At 44.8% G+C, this 16,889-nt stretch overlaps 1 protein-coding gene across 2 annotated transcripts in view; it reads right to left on the bottom strand.

The window, feature by feature from the left end:
* C11H11orf24 (chromosome 11 C11orf24 homolog) overlaps positions 1 to 16,160 on the bottom strand; it is a 74,560-nt gene extending 58,400 nt beyond the window's left edge. Inside the window, exons 1-2 of one of the 2 annotated variants that reach the window (XM_068261695.1) lie at positions 15,949 to 16,160; positions 6,387 to 6,452 (exon numbers count right to left, since the gene is read on the bottom strand). The gene's annotated coding sequence lies outside the window, so the exon portion shown is untranslated. The remainder of the gene's footprint in view (positions 1 to 6,386; positions 6,453 to 15,948) is intronic. The other variant, XM_068261696.1, reaches the window with a different exon arrangement.
* Between the last annotated feature and the right edge of the window lie 729 nt (positions 16,161 to 16,889).

Genomic DNA, 16,889 nt, shown 5'->3' with positions numbered 1-16,889 from the left:
GCCACCGTAAAATGCTGTTTTTCTATCTTATGGGACTGTGCCATGAAGGATTAGCAGACAAGCCAGCGATTAATACTTGACAACACAGAGAATTAGTCATCGGGAGTTATCTTAAATCTGACCTGCTGGCTATGTTTTCTCTGCTGAATGAGATTATGGCAGCATATGATTGAGCAAGAAGCATAAAGCAAAAACTGAATGTCTGTTTCCCTGACCCTGACTCACCACTAGATGGATACACCCCATGTAGCCTAGAGCTTAGTCAGCTCATATATCTGTTCTTGCTGATTACATTGTACCTGCATCACACTTTCCAGCACAAAAAAGACTTAAATTACAATATAAATATTAGATTCTTGTCTAGTGTGTACAAGTAGTTACATTTATGTCACAATATTGTGATAAACACAGATAAGATCGCCCATTTTTACCATACCTGCTTCCATGCGATTTTTGGATTGGGAGCTAGTCTAGTTGAGGGGACCCACGGCTGCTTCCTGTTTGCAGAAATTTGGTGGAGACTATTATGCTGGATACACACGGTGCATTTCCGCACTCGATTTCCCGCTCGATTCCCGTCGACTCGATTTCCAACATGTCCAATCTGCGTTTCGATGGATCGTTAGGTCGATTTGGCATACTTTACATGCGAATCGACCTAATGATCCATCGAAACGCAAATCGGACATGTCGGAAATAATCTAGTCGACGGTAATGGAGCAGGAAATCGAGTGCGGGAACGCACCGTGTGTATCCAATATAAGACAAGAAAACACAGAACATTTATATCACACTTTTCTCCTGGCGGACTCAAAGCGCCAGAGCAGCGGCCACTAAGGCGCGCTCTATAAGCAGTAGCAGTGTTAGTAAGTCTTTCCCAAGGTCTCCTACTGAAAAGGTGTTGGCTTACTGAACAGATGGAGCCGAGATTCGACCCTTGGTCTCCTGTGTCAGAGCCATAATTTGTAAGAAATAGGGGACTCAGCAGGAAACACTATCCACGTCACCAAATAGGTTTAGTAAGGTTGTACAGGCGGAAGGGGTAGCCAAAGCGAGAGCTGTGCCCCAAGCCCAACGGCCAAACATAGGGAACCCGGCAACGCTGTTTTCTGCTGGCTCCCCGATTTCTTATCAAATTAGCCAACAGGAACAAATTGCTGTGAGCAGAGAGCATCTGTTAGTTTATGAGGTTTCCCGCTGGGTTCCCTCAACTAGACTAACGCCATCAAAATGCAAAATTAACAGGTAACATTAACAGACAACATCTACTGAAAAAATTCGGTACGGTTAAAGGACAACTGAAGTGGGAAGAATATGGAGGCTGCCATATTTATTTCCTTTTAAACAATACCAGTTCCCTGGCAGCCCTGCTTGTAGTGGTTAGGTTTTAAAGTTTCAGCCTATGTGGTGGCGCCCCTCTACGCAGAGTGCGCATTGAAAGTGTGCCCATAGCTATACTTACCTCTCCTGGCTCCAGCAGCAGTCCCTGCATCCCCCCCAGCAGCTTTGAACTCCCGGCAAGAGTTTTGGGGGTTTCCCTGTAGTCACATGAAAGTGAACCCAGAGATTTTTCAAGGAATTCAAAGCTGCACGGGAGATGCGAAAACTACTAGCGAAGCCGGTATATAGCTACAGTCATGCACTTTAATGTTCCTTCTTGAAAATGATAAACAGCTTGTAACATACTTCAGATTTTATATGTACGCTGTTTAATCAATATCCGTTGCTACTACCCCTGAAGAAGTAAGAGTCGACCCGTGAAACATGTTCTATGTCAGTAAGATTATGGGCCATTCATAAAGATACACAATTTAGATTAATTCATGAAATGTGGGCCGTCCCTACATTCTGAGCCAAAATGGTATCTTCCTATGCAATTTCTTGTCAAAATTTTCTATCTGTATGCATAGAATACAATATTTACCTCTTTATTTAAATTAGCAAGAAATGTGGACTGTAAAGGAAAAAAAATCCTTTCCAAGTACAGGTACTTACGAACACCCGACTTACTAACGCTCCGCCGATACGAACGGCGTGGATTCTGTGTTGCCATGGGAACAAGTCAAAAGGTGGTGACAGAGGTGACACAGTGAGGGACACTGGAGGCACAGGGGGGGGGGGGGGCACAGAGTAGGTACAGGGGGCAATGTTCTGACTTAAGAACAGATTCAGGTTAAGAACAAACCTACAGTCGCTATCCCGTTCGTTAACCGGGAAATACCTGTAATATTACATTCCTTAGGTCCTTAAGTCCACAGTACCCATTAGATAATCCTAGTTATTTTAGAGGGTAGAGCCTGTGACCTCTGAACACATTTGGTGTTGCTGGTTTGTGGTCTGCTCAGTTTAGGCCTGTTTCCAGTAGACGGCATGCTGCAGCCCTGGTAAATACTAGACTAAGGAGTCTGAGTCGATGAGTTGGAGTAATTTTGGGTACTTAGAGTCGGTGGTTTTATAAACTATGGAGTCAGAGTTGGAGGACTTTTGTACTGACTGCACAGCCCTGCTGAAAACTACAGCAACTGGTCGCCTCAGTTCCCCAAATGCATAGAGTGTTAAAAGAGGTGCAACAACACTGCAGTAAACATATCTCTGTCAAGTCAATGAGAACAGGAAAAAAACAAAGACTAGCCCATTACTTCCAACACAAACACGTCTGTTGGTGAGTATGTAAGCAGTGAAAGTGCAATGAAGTTTACAAATTGCAGAAATTCAGATCAGAACTAGAATGACCAGACTGACAACTAGTAGAGCAAAGAATGTTGCCCTTTAGTTTTCCGCCTTCAGTGGTTAAAAGGTGAAATATATGTTATCGCAGGACGTAGTTTTGGCAAACTTTATACAGTAGAGCAGTGGTCCTCAAACTAAGGCCCGCGGGCTGAATGCGGCCCCCTGAGGCTTTTGTACCGGCCCTCCACACACAAAATGTATTAATTATAGATGCGGCAGCAGTGCTGGCACCATGTTTCCACATGAAAGCCAGAAAGAAGTACTGTAATTCGCTGGCTTCCAACTCCGCATTAGGTGGCACTGCTGTCCAATTGTATGGCAGGTTGTCACCTGGGTATGCTTCACTGTCTGGTGCGCAAAAACATTGTGGTAGTGGTGGTGAGGTGGTTAGAGGTAAAATAAAAGTAGTGTGTGCGCACACGTGTGTAGGGGGGGGGGGGGATAATTTGCAGTCCTTGTACTTACTGGGGAAAGGGGGTTGTTTTGGAGGGACTTTTGTAAATATGTATTTTGAACACTGATTGCTTTGCGTGTGGGAAGATTGTGTTTCAGGCGCTGTTTACACTACCTAGGTTCAATGTAATGTTTTTCTACATCATTTTATGTACACTCCGGCCCACCAGCAGTCTAAAGTATGTTGACTCGGCCCTTGACTAAAACAGTTTGGGGACCCCTGCAGTAGAGTCTTGGTTATCTGGCCCCATGCGGGATAAATGTGCTTTCTGGTTGCTTGAGATTCAATGTTAAAGAAAATCTGTAATGAAAGAAACTCACCTGGGGGGTACTCACCTCGGGTGGGGGAACCTTCCGGATCCTATTGAAGCTTCCCCCGTCATCCTCGGTCCCAAGGCGGCGGAGAAAATCCTCCCGGAGCGGTGGCGATGTAAATATTTACCTTTTGGCTCCAGCGCAGGCGCATTATCCGCTCTTCCCACTGAGATAGGCGAAAATAGCCATTCTTCGTCAGGCCGCTCTACTGCGCAGGCGCAAGTCTCCTGCTCCTGCGCAGTAGAGCGGACCCGACGGAGATTGGCTATTTCCGCCTACCTCCGTGGGAAGAGCCGCAACAGTGCCACCCGCTGGAGCCCAAAAAGGTAAATATTGCACAGGCCGTCGGATTTGTTGCCTGTGTGTTCCGGGGGCTGCAGCAAGACCGCCGTGGGACACAGGAGGACGGGGGAAGCCTTGATAGAGTCCAGAGGCTTCCGACTACTGAGGTGAATACCCCCCAGGAGAACTTTTTTTCAGTACAGGTTTTCTATAAAGTATACCGATGGTAAAAATGTAAGATGCAGTGCGTGTGGGTTAAAAGTCAATGCGTACCGCGCCTCTAGTTCCCAGCAGTAAGCCGCCGGTCTTCTCGTATACCTCCCGGTGTCCTGGCGACTTGGCTGACCTTTAACCCGGATAGTCTTCCCTTCAGCCCGGCGCATAATTACAGGCAGAAGTATGCACACTTCTCCGGTTGTTGTGTGTCCGCATGTCCTCCCATACCGCACATGCCTCCTCCTGCCCCGCTCTGATTGGCCGAAGCACTGTGTTCTTGTGCCCCACCCTGCAATGACTGGCCACAGCTTTGGCTGGATAGGATGCACGCGCATGTGCGCCCGGATGCCGAGAGTGACGACCAGAGAGATGACACATGCACTCCTGCCCTGCGCAGCCTACAAGCATCACCAACTACTTTTAAGATAATTGCAAAAGTGCCCATTAACAGTACAATATTTTCTTCATATGTAATCATTGAATTAGACTTAGCAAGATCGTAAGTAATTGGAATAGGAAAAAAAGACGCGTACCTGGCACTGTCGTTTGCTGTTGCTTGTTTATTCAAATAGGGTGATATTCAGTGAAAGCGTGCATATAATAAGCACCGCATACCATGAAAACGTTGCTGGTCAGTGCAGTGGGTGCTGGCACAAGGAGCCTCATGACCATTTTGTGCCATCCGGCGCTTCCTCTGAGGCTGTGTGCTTCCAAGTAATTGGAAGGTAATTATCAGTTGTTCCTATAAATGGGTCAGTTAGAGCAGTGTTTCTCAACATTTTATAAGTGTGTACCCCTTTTAAATCCCTGTATTCACCAAGTACCCCCTGGCATAGTAAACATGATCACAAGTACCCCTTGACAAATATATATTTAATCGTAGTACATGATAATTGGTTCTAAACAATGTGCAAGCATTTATTATTGCTTTTAATTAGCTAAAATACTAATTTGATGTTGTTTAAATAAGAATTATAATTTTCTAAATCTCTAAATTTGTTATTCTTGGTCAAGTATATGAAGCCCGAGTACCCCCTGGACCCATTAGAAGTACCCCCTAGGGTACGCGTACCGCATGTTGAGAACCTAGGAGTTAGAGCACTTTCTCTATTCAGATACGATCGCCACGGTTATCAATCCTGAACACTACATGTCGTGTCCAGGAAAAAATATAAAGCAAGGGAAACAGGATTGAGCGCAGTGTTTGCACAAACGATGGTAAGCTATTGTACCAAACAGCTGTCCATTCAACGACGAGCGCCATGGCCATCATTAACGCAACTAAGATCTTCTTTTGTCTGTGTGAGTTTCCTCTGGGCACTCTGGTTTCCTCCCACACCCCAAAAACATACAGATAAGTTAATTGGAATCCCCTAAAATGGCCCTAGACTACGATACATACACTATAATATTATATGACTATGGTAGGAATTCGACTGTGAGCCCCTCCGAATGGCAGTTGACAAGATAATATACTCCATACAGCGCCGCAGATGTCAGCGCTATATAAATACTAAATAATAATCATCATAGTTAGTTAATTGGCTCCCCCTAAAAATTGGCCCTAGACTACAGTACTTACACTACATAATATAGACATATGGCAATGGTAGGGATTAGATTGTGAGCTCCTTTGAGGGACAGTTAGTGACAAGATATATATATATATATATACACATTGTACAGCGCTGCGTAATATGTCGGCGCTATATAAATACTAAAAAATAATAATAATAATCATAATAGTGGGGTAGAACAAGCACAGGATAACAGTCCAATAGCCAGAGTTTTACCAGCAAGGTCAAAGCGGGCAGAAAAAGAACATGGAGAGTAAGACACTGCCCAATTTCTGCCTCGACTAATGTTTACCTATACCTCAGCATATTCAGTATGCCAACTTATTTCATGACTTTTATTCTAGACTAAGGAGCATTTTAATGTGCACAACAGATATAGGCGCTCCAGCACTCTTATCCTACAGAACAACAAGATCACTGCCAGGAGATATTTCTCACCTGTCCCTGAGCTCTACTGTACAGTGGAAACTGAAGATAGACAGAACCACCATTTCTTTATCCCGCCAATGTTGCAGGATTTAGACTACTCTGGCCACCATGCAGTCGTCCTCCAGTAGACATGTCATGCTCCATTGACTAATCATTCTGAAGCCTTTAGTATTCAAGAGAATACCATGTCGAAGGGATAAATTATGTCTTAGTTCCGCCTGTGGGACAAGATTTTCAATTGAATGGCATGCAGCTAGCCGTACTGGCAAAGCAGGCTCAACAACCAGGTTTTTACCCCCAAGAACTCATTCTAGCAGAGATTGATTAGACAGAACAGGTGCTAATGTGATACTTTAAAAGGAATAACTGAACAGTATGCAATACCTGTGGAACGTTACTCCGCCCGCGAGGCAAATATCCTTGTGTTCGAGCCTGACAGAGAGGCCTTAACTGTAACCAAAACCAACACAAAAGAAATTAAAAAGGGAACAAAATAAACATTCAATCTAACTGGTAGACTAGCACACCTAGATGCATAGATATTATGCGGCTGGTTACTTGGCACACTGTTCTGTGCAGTTTCCTTTAGGGGTGCACTGAAAGGAGAGAGCTGCAGTCCACAATCATGACTACATTCCTGAAACAATTTTCCACAAGAATTCCAACCCATAAACTAAATACATGCTGCAAATCAGATTTCACTGACAGTAAAGAAAACCCTCTGCTGGTCACATGATGAAATGCCAAACAGCTCCAGATGCTAACTCATCCACAGATATAAAAGTAGCCCTGAACTCAGAACTTCCTCTGCAACAGCATAAGCTTTACACAAAAAACATCTTGTTCACCTTACAGAGCTCCTGGCAGGGAACACACTTGACAGTTTTCGTACACGTTTTCTGCAAAGAAAAACTGAGAACTCATGTTAATCAATGGGCTAGTTCACACTTCATGTGTTTTTCGCGCGCAGAAAAAACTGACATTCTGCATCATGATTCTGCACATTTTGTAATTTTTCTGTATCAATTACATCAGCTGCGTTTTTCTGCACAGAAACACACTTGGTGTGCAGAAAACGTACTCAGGAAAAACACACGCAGAAATCTAAAAGACAAGTGTGTTCCCTGCCTCAGAGATGCTGCAGTGTAGTTGCTTCCTGGTTTGCTAGGAGCACAGAAAGGGTTAAACTCCTGTGTTTACATATTGTCTCAACTCGTCAGACAGCTGGGAGCTCAAATTACACCACCTTATTACTTGCTGAGAGTGGAGAATTAGACAAGCTGTTCTCTATAAACACATCCATGGTAGACACAGATTTATTTCTTTGTGTTCTCCTCCTCTCCTGTGCAAGAGTTAAAATCCGCTTTAAGAGGCTGATGTTCAAACTGAACCAACCTCTCATCAGCTCTGGCTGAACTCAGACGATTTTTGTTAAAGATGTACTGAAGTTTTCTTAGGAGTTATCTGGCCTTGGCCCAGATGTTTTAAAGCGCAAAAGCCTCACTCAGCTGATTTTTACTTGACAGAAATGTTTATGAATCTATCTAAAGTGAAATGTGGATGGAAGGGGAAGGAATAACCCCCTTGGCGGTATGATTATTTCCACATTTTAAGGTCTTTTTAAAATGTTTCAGACCCTAAAATCAGGGAAAAAAATCATGCCGCCAGAGTCTCTGCAGCAACCCCTGCTCTCACTCATCACCGTGGGCTCCAGCGCTGCAATTTTACTTCCGTCCTCTGGGTGGCGCTGTAACTCTGTGGTGAGATCGATGACGGCGATCTCACTAGAGTGATTTAAAGCCTTGGAGGACTGTAAGGAGAACGGCTACCGACGTCTGGATCCCCTGGGAGGTGAGTAAAAACGCCCGCTGTGCGCTATACTCTGCATAGAGCTCTCGGCAGCATAGCTCGGGATTATCATCAGGGAGGTTAAAAGACACACAAGGTGAGTTAAAAAAAAAAAAAAAAAAAAACTTTGTATTTACTTACCTGAGGCTATTTCCAGTCCCTACATGTCACGTGTGTCCCTTGCTGCCGAGAACCCATGAGAGAAGTTTTGTACGGCCCTATTAGATCAATGGCCCATATTTTTGCACCGCATCAAACCTTGCAACAATGCAGATCAATTGATTTTCAATAGATTCCCCGCTGGAATCTTTTGGAAATGAATGTGCTGTGTGTGGCAGTAATTGATTTGATTCAGATAGGAATCGATGGTTTTGGAAGATTTGGTGGAAATCTATGTGTATAGCCTGCTTTACCATGTTGTAAGGCAAAACAAATGGTGAACAGAAGCGTGGTCTTCCTTGTACCCAGTGACACTGCTAAATGCATAAAAGAGGAGTAGAAAATGTACCTGATAGGCTCAACAGAAAGGATATAGTGAGGGGCAAATCATAGCTGTGACTTGTCCTTCACCATTTCCTCTCTCTGTCCAATCGAGGTTTGCAAATCCGCCAACTTTCATGCTAAGCGCTGCTTATAAAAACAATCTATGACCTCAGCAAGAATGTGTCACAAGACCACAGTGCTAAAGCCATAAAACTTAGAATCCAAGGTCCTGTTTATCTGAGACTTAGATAACGACACAATGTGACTTCAGGACTAAAGGTACCCATACATCAGTTGACTTGGTGGCCAATTGAGCATCCGATTTGATAATTATTAGCAATTCCAAATTATTAGTCCAAAATTGGTGGAATGTATCGATCAGACAGTCTGCAAGATGACGGGCCGACGCGGTCGATCGGGTGCCCTGGGGTAACTGTGTGTGATATCAGGATGAGCAACGAAAAAACAAAACAATGGAACCCCCGTCAACTTTCACGTATTGCGAATTACCTCCTTTTTTTTCTAATTAGTCACTGAACGACACTATGGACCATGGCAGGAGACAACAGACAAGTAAATTATAAAAAAAAAAACCACAGGTATGGGGCACATTCACATTGGGGGAGGCAGTGACGGAAAGAAGAGGCAGGGGATTAAAGGATGTGTTGCATCAAATAGTACAAAGCTAGAGCAAATCCCCTAATTTCAGCGCCGCCATAGGCCGTAATGAGAATTACGGCTATAGTGGCTGGCACTCAGTGACTAATTAGAAAAAAAAAGGTAATTCGGCTGCCGACAAAAGCCTTTGGGGAATTATGTGCTTGCCTCCCCACTTGGAGGAGGGACAGCATTACCGCCACCTAGAAGTTTTCCTGCAGCAGGGTGAGACTAAAAAATTTAATGAGAACACAAGCAAGCTCTAAGTTGGATAGGTACTATACGTACCCATGTTTATGTTGTCACGAAACATGTCCCTTCAGATATGGTTTAAGGAAGAGCGAGGTTTGAACTTTGACGTGTCTTTCTTCAAACTGGATACCAACTGGACCTGGTGTCCAGTTGGTCATTCAGCTTATCTCAAAGAGAACCCGAAGTGAACCTTGGGTAAGAAAACACATGCTTACCGAAGAAGAGGGAATCCTCTGAATACTGTAGAGGCTCCTTACCACTGGAAGATCCAGCCTGTACTTCTTATGCAGGAGCGCGGCCATGCTGCATCCAGGCGAGCACGGGCGTGCCTGCGCAGTAGAACGGAGCCACTCTTGCAGGAACTGCTCCTGCTTACTGCACAGGATTGACTATACGTGCGCAGGCACAGTATAGCCGTACTCATTCCTGAAGAGGAGCGTGGCCCGCTCTTCAAACTGCCAAGCCCTAAAGGCTGCGAGCAGCAATGACGGTCTGGAGGAAAGCATGAGAAGCCTCACCAGGATTCAGAGGCTTCTCTTTGCTTCAGTATGTATGTATGTATGTATGTATGTATGTATGTGTTTTCTTACCCGTAGTTTACCCCAGGTACACTTAAAAACTCATCAGATCACTGAAAGAATGGCTGCCATTATCAGGTGACATCTGGTACTCATAATTTTCAAAACTTAAACTACAGAGAAATGGGAAACGCAAAATAAGTGGACTAATGCTAAGGGAATCAGACAAAACAGAGGCCCCAGGAAAAAAAAAAAAAAAAAAAACACTAAAAACGGTTCAAAAATGGGAGGTAGTGTCTTACCTAGGGAGTCTTACCTCCCCATTGAAGACTTGAATTTTATAATTCAGGCAAATTTTATTGTATATTCTACAAAACAATGCAACATGTTTCGTAGGTATTTCACCCGCTTCTTCAGGCAGTTAACATGAGTAACTGATTAGGAGCTCTTAGCAGGCACAGGCTGCCTCTGTGCAATTGAGTTAGATAATTTGAGTCTTCAATGAGGAGGATAGCCCACCACTACCTCCTATTTTTAAACTGTTTTTAGTGGGTTTTTTTATTCTTCCTGGGGCCTCTGTTTTGTTGGTGGAAGAGTGTACCCACTATTTTCCGATCTACAGAGAGCGATTTCTTAAAGAGAACCTGTACTGAGTAAAAATATTTAAAATAAACACATGAGGTAACTTCAAATGAACATTACATAGTTACATTGCCATCAGTTCCTCTCAGAAGCGCTCCATTTTCTTCTGACAATTATCCCTTCCAGTTCTGACAACATTTTGTCAGATCGGAAATATATCAGTTGCTGTCAGTAAAATATCAGTTGCTGTCAGTTATAGCTGAGAGGAAAACTGATGTACCAGGTAATGTCCATGTTTCCCTATGGCTCAAGTGGGCGATGTTACAGTTTAACTGTGTGCTGACCAGAAAGCTGTTATGGGTAATGGCCATTTTCAAAATGGAGGACGGAAAATTCCCTTGATCACAGTGAACAAACAGGACGCGGGACAGGAGAAAGACACTGAGGAGTAGACTACATGGAAGGTAAGTATGACTTGTGTATGCTTATTTTGACTTTTAATTTTCAGTTCAGGTTTTCTTTAAACCGAGTGGGGTCAGGTTTAATCTCCACACCTGCCTATAAAGTGGTTGCCTTAGTGGTAACTCTTCCTTGTGAGAATTCATTCACATTGATTTAACATACAGCATTATTATAGACTCTAGATTTACCTTTCATTTTACAAAGGGAGAAGGGAGACTTCCTATTGGCCTGATCGGTATTGCAGCGCATGACCCCAGTGGCGGCAGAGCGAATGCATCAGGCACTGCGACAGACACAGAGTATTCGCACAGGATAGGCTGTGAACACACCTGGTGCATTCAGTGTAGTGTGGACTTAACCTTAAAGCTGACCGGAACTCAGAACAACCTCTCTGCTCTAAATGATATGCAACAGCATAATAACCTTTAAAAAGAAACATTTCTTTGTTACAGCGGATACAAAGCCTAAAATAAAGCTGCACAGTTTCTACTTCCTGCTTTCATGGAAGCAGACATATTGTTAACATCCTGTGCTTTCAAATGAGCTTATCTGCCACCTCTGCCATGGCAGTCATGTGACACAGAGGAGAGATCAGATTACAGCTTGTGATTAGACACAAATGAGGGGGGATTAGACAGGCTAAACTCTCTAAATACATACAGGGTACATTTCTCTAGGGTTTTTCTTCTGTCCTGAGCAAGCGTGCTGGTCCACTTTAAAAAGTTCCTGCATGCCTGAACTGATCTGTGGTTTCACTCCAGAATGCTGTGGGAAAGTGGCACCTGTAAAGATAATGACATTGTATAGCAAACACAGACATCAGGAAGTTTAATACTCTGAGGCTGGGAGTGTACTGCATGCAGGAATTCTGACGGCCAAGCACTGCAGAAAGCATCATTAATAGCTTACACGTGTCCACAGCATTGTATGTTCAATACACTCTACAAAGCACTCATGAATATGGTGCAATAGCAATAGAGTTGTGAGTTGGAGTAAAAAACTGCAATTACCGGAATTGGCGTAAGCTATAATGAAAATTTGGTTAATTAATAGGCAGTTCATGTAAATCAAAAATCTATCAGAAAGTCAAATAATTTATTCATCTTGCTATATAAAGTAATAATATTGTTCATGGTGAGCATGTCGGGTCAGGTCATTTTAAAGTGGACCTGAACTATTACACAGGTCAGAAGGAAAACAGATAAATGCATTCTGTATATATTTAGAGAGTTTTGTCTAATTCCCCCTCATCTGTGTCTAATCACAAGTTGTAATTTGATCTCTCCCCGTGTCAGCTGACTGCCATGGCAGAGAGGCTAATTTGAAAACACAGGATGTAAACAATATGTCTGCTTCCATGAAAGCAGGAAGTAGAAATACTACAGATTTATTGTAGGATTTGTATCAGCTGTAACAAAGAAATGTTTTTTCTTTAAAGGTTATTATGCTGTTGTGTATTTTTTAGAGCAGAGAGGAAGTTCTGCGTTCAAGTTCCCTTTAAAGTAACTTCCCATCCTACAATATGATTAGACATGAGCTATTCCTTCCACTTTGGCGCTAGTCTACTTTAGGGGATCCAGCAGCAAACCTCATAGGGAACTGTTCTCCAATCACAGCACCCTCTACTGCACAAAGTGTTGTGATTGGCCAATAGTCTGGGTGTAGTTTATTACAACGTATCTGAAACCTATAGGTTCAAAAGGGGGCTGTCCACCCAATCACGTTAGCAGAATTCCCCCCTGAGGTTTCCTGCCGGGCCCCCTAAATTAGACTAGGGTCAGCTTTTCTGTCGATTTTTGGATCAGATTTAGGCTAGCCATACATTTCCAACGTGGCCAAAAGATACTCTGATCAGAGAGGGATCTAGCTGATTGAATCCTTCCATACACTGCACACAGAACAGCAGCGTTGTATTACTCGATACAGTGAAACAATATTGCCCGTCAATCTGCCAACATTCTTAACCCGCCAACGATCAATTTCTTAGCTCCGGCACAATCAACCAGTTTAATTTTAGATGAATATCAATCTAATGATCGATTTTGCCGGCATGTTGGAGCGTCAATTTCCAGCAGGTTTAATTCGAATTGGCAGTAAATTGACAGGAAAAGTTTTTGTGTATAGACACCTTTATGCTAGATACACAAGATGAGACTTTCTGGCAGATTTGCTGTCAGATTATTTCCAACATGTCTGATCTGATTTCCGATCGCTTTTCTATAGAGGTGAACGGAAAATCGATCGGGAAATCAAATGTGACAGGTTGGAAATAATCGATCTGACAGTAAGGCTTTCTTCACATCTAAAATCGAAATCACAAACACCAGCGTTTGCGAGTGTTTTGTTTTTCCCCTGCCGGCGCTTACCTGTGCGCTACGATTTTGTGTAAAGCGCTTTTGTAGAGCGATTTGTTTTTTTTACTTTCTGATGCAAGTCAGGAAGTGAACTATTTGACCCTCAAAAGAATAAATACAATGTATTTATTCTTAAAAGCGCAAACGCAATCGCCACTCAAAGCAATTTTGTGAGAGTTTTGTGTTTTTCCTATACCTTTTATTGTAGCAAAATCGCCCTAAAAATGATACATGCAGCACTTTGATGAGCGGAAAGCTGATGAAACGCTCAGATATGAACTATCCCATAAGGATTCATTACAGGCGCACTAGAAAAAACCGCAAATCGCCCTAGGTGTGAACAAGTCCTTTGTTCACAGTACAAGAGCTTTTCTAAGCATGTCATTTTGTAAAAATTCCCCATAGCATTGCAGTAGAAAGAGCTTAGCAAAATCACTAGCTCTTACATAGCTCTTGCAGTCTGAACAAGCCCTAGATCTGCCAGAAAATCTCATTGTGTGTACCTAGCATAGGATCACACTGAACTGGAAATTGCCGAGGGCTAATCAAGTTCAGGAGCAAAGCGTAATATTAACTGACGGTTGGATTAATTAGTGAAGTTATCAGCTAATCATTAGCTTCTGTATCTGATACGCCTTGTGCAGAGTTCTGGTACAGCCCACACTGGTGATTACAGCAAAAACCTAGGAAGTTTAATTCGTAAATCTAAATATGATGAATGTGACACGTCCATCAATCCAGAAAAATCACTGCCTCCCAGTGGCGTAGCTAAGGAGCTGTGGGCCCCGATGCAAGTTTTACAATGGGGCCCCCCATGCACTCTATACATAGCAATTGAAACGGCGCACTAAAAGCTGCCAATGGCAACTACAATGTCAGAGGTGCAAGAAGGTGATGGGGAACCTGCATTCCGTTCAGCCGAACAGATCCATTCCAACGGAGCAATGTGAACCGCTCCTATTAATTAACTTAGGATCCATTCACATTTGTTAGGATCTGGTCTGTGTGAACTGGTTCTAAAGCCTGGTGCACATATCTAATTTGGATTGGCCAATTTTACCACCTTTATATTGTGAGAACTTACCTGAACAAGGTTTTCATAGTATTCACAATGCGTTGGCCCTCATACTACCTGGAAGTGGTAAAATTAGCCAATCAAAATTGGAAGGGTGTACCAGGCTTAAAGTAAACCAGAGACCTCATTAAATTGGATCTCCATCCAAAAATTAAAAACCCGTCAGCGCAACTGTAAAGAAAAGTTATATTAACCTGCGGAGTCTCGTCCCACAAAGCTGTCCCGAAGCCCCTGCATCACTCCACTTCCTGCGCCTGGCCCCGCCTCCCCTCAGAGAAAAAAGGCCAAGCTATTTTCTCAGAGGAGAGAGAGGAGGAGGGGCCAGGTGCCAGAAGTAGAGTGATGCAGGGGCTTTAGGACGGCTTCGTGGGAGGAGACTCCGCAGGTAATTATAACTTTTCTTTACAGCTGCGCTGACAGGTTTTCAATTTTTGGATGGAGCTCCACTTTAACCTCCTTAGCGGTAACCCCATGCTGGACACGGGGTAAGCCGCCGGAGGGTGCCGCTCAGGCCCTACTGGGCCGATTTGCATCATTTTGTTTTTCAAACACACAGCTAGCACTTTGCTAGCTGCGTGTTTGTTGCGATCGCCGCCGCCCGCCGCGCCGCTACCCGCCGCGATACATGGGCCCCCCGCATACCCCTTGCGCAGCCTGGCCAATCGGCGCCAGGCTGCGCTATGGGGTGGATCGGGATTCCCTGTGACGTCACTACGTTCGTCGACATGGCGACGGGGGAAGCCCTCAAGGAAATCCCGTTCAGAACAGGATTTCCTTATGGGCAAGCGGCGCCGATCGGAGGGGACGGGCGGACGCCGCAGGGAGGGGGGAAGGATGTAGCTAGCGCTAGGCTAGCTACATGCTAAAACAAAAAAAAAAGGTGAGAAAAACCCTCCCGTGGCCGCGCAGCCGCACGATTCATACCGCCAGGGCGGCTAACTAGATATTTGATACTTACCCTGAGCTTTCTCCCGCCCCATAAACACATCCGAGTCCCACGCGGTAAGCCCCGGGAACTGGCTCAGTCATGTGTCTGGGTGGCCATGCGCAGAAGACCCAAATAAGCAAGTTACCAGGGCTCATCTTGGCTGAACAGCAGACCGCTGGAGGACAGCGTGGGACTTATACAGGTTTATGGGGCTGGAGGAAGCCCCAGGTAAGTATCAAATCTTTTGTTAATGAGGTCTCTGGTTTACTTTAATATTAGACAAAAATATTACATCATTAGTGAGCACCTTTAGAGGTAACAACACATCACATACAGGTTCTGTCATTCACTAAATGCATGCCTAAGGCTATTGTGACAATGGCATATCACAGAAATAGACATAAACTGCAATGAAATAACAAAGCTCATAGTAAAGTCCACATAGCAGCCAACCCCCTATTTTGCTTTTCCTTGACCAGCCTCAGCACTGGCAGCATGCGAGGGCAGCCTCAGCACTGGCAGCATGCGAGGGCAGCCTCAGCACTGGCAGCATGCGAGGGCAGCCTCAGCACTGGCAGCATGCGAGGGCAGCCTCAGCACTGGCAGCATGCGAGGGCAGCCTCAGCACTGGCAGCATGCGAGGGCAGCCTCAGCAGTCAGCACTGGCAGCATGCGAGGGCAGCCTCAGCACTGGCAGCATGTGAGGGCTGCCTGTACAGTCTGTGCAGGAAGTACTGCGAGCATTCCACCATCCACACAACTTCTAGTGACAGAGGGAGCTGCTTACCCGGCGTGTGCTGCAGGCTGAGCACGGAGCTGCGGGAGGGCAATGTCATATCACACAGCACAGCGGCAAGGTCCAAGCTATGAGGCGGCACTTCCTACACATCAATGCCAATCATTCCTTCCCAGAACACAGAACAACAGCCCGACCGCCTGCAACGTCATCAGCAGCGGTGGCAGCTCCACATCCAAACAGCGCCCCCTCACAGCTCGTCCCCGCCCGCATTCCTCTGCCTGTACTGCGGGGCGGGGAATGGAGCGCACATCACACTGATGGGGCGGCTCGGCTGTACGGGCGCCTCGTTCAAACTATCTCTTCCAGTGACGGTATCATGGAAAATGCTATCAGAATGGTAGGGGTTTAGTGATACAGGTAGTTCGTTTATTTTCCTTATATGTGATGTAATGAAATAAACAGAGAAGACACAAACCCAGAAACTGCACAGGAGGGGAGACTTTCAGAAGCTGCACACACTGATATTTTGATGGGTATGCTGAACTCAGTAACTAGAAAATTTGGATGCAGCCCCCTCACCACTCACCCCAGGTATAGGTGCGGAAGTAGGTGGTTTAGACCTATGGAGCTCACTGCCCCCAGTACAGATAGCCATGTATAGGTGCAGGGGTGGCTCCAGGAATTTTTTTTTAGGGGGTGCTATGCAGGTGCTGGATCTTTTCTAGGGGTAGCTGCTAACTTGCTGCACGTGAAGTGTGCCACCGGTAGTGATGGGTCGTTCGCGAACGAGCCGGCTGTAAGAGCAGGTGCTCCAACACTTTATCCTACACGTCGAACTAACCTACATCCCATAGACTTTTACTATCCCCTCCCCTAACCCTCCTGGTATACGTTTGATAGTGGATGTAGGCAAATTCGACGTGTAGGTTATCACGTCGGAACACCGGCTCTTTGCTGCGAACGACAAGAGCCGGCTCTCAGTTTTAAAA

The sequence above is a fragment of the Hyperolius riggenbachi genome, chromosome 11 (assembly GCF_040937935.1).
Source record: "Hyperolius riggenbachi isolate aHypRig1 chromosome 11, aHypRig1.pri, whole genome shotgun sequence".
Taxonomy (NCBI): Eukaryota; Metazoa; Chordata; class Amphibia; order Anura; family Hyperoliidae; genus Hyperolius; species Hyperolius riggenbachi.
This window is presented reverse-complemented; position numbering and strand designations above follow the sequence as displayed.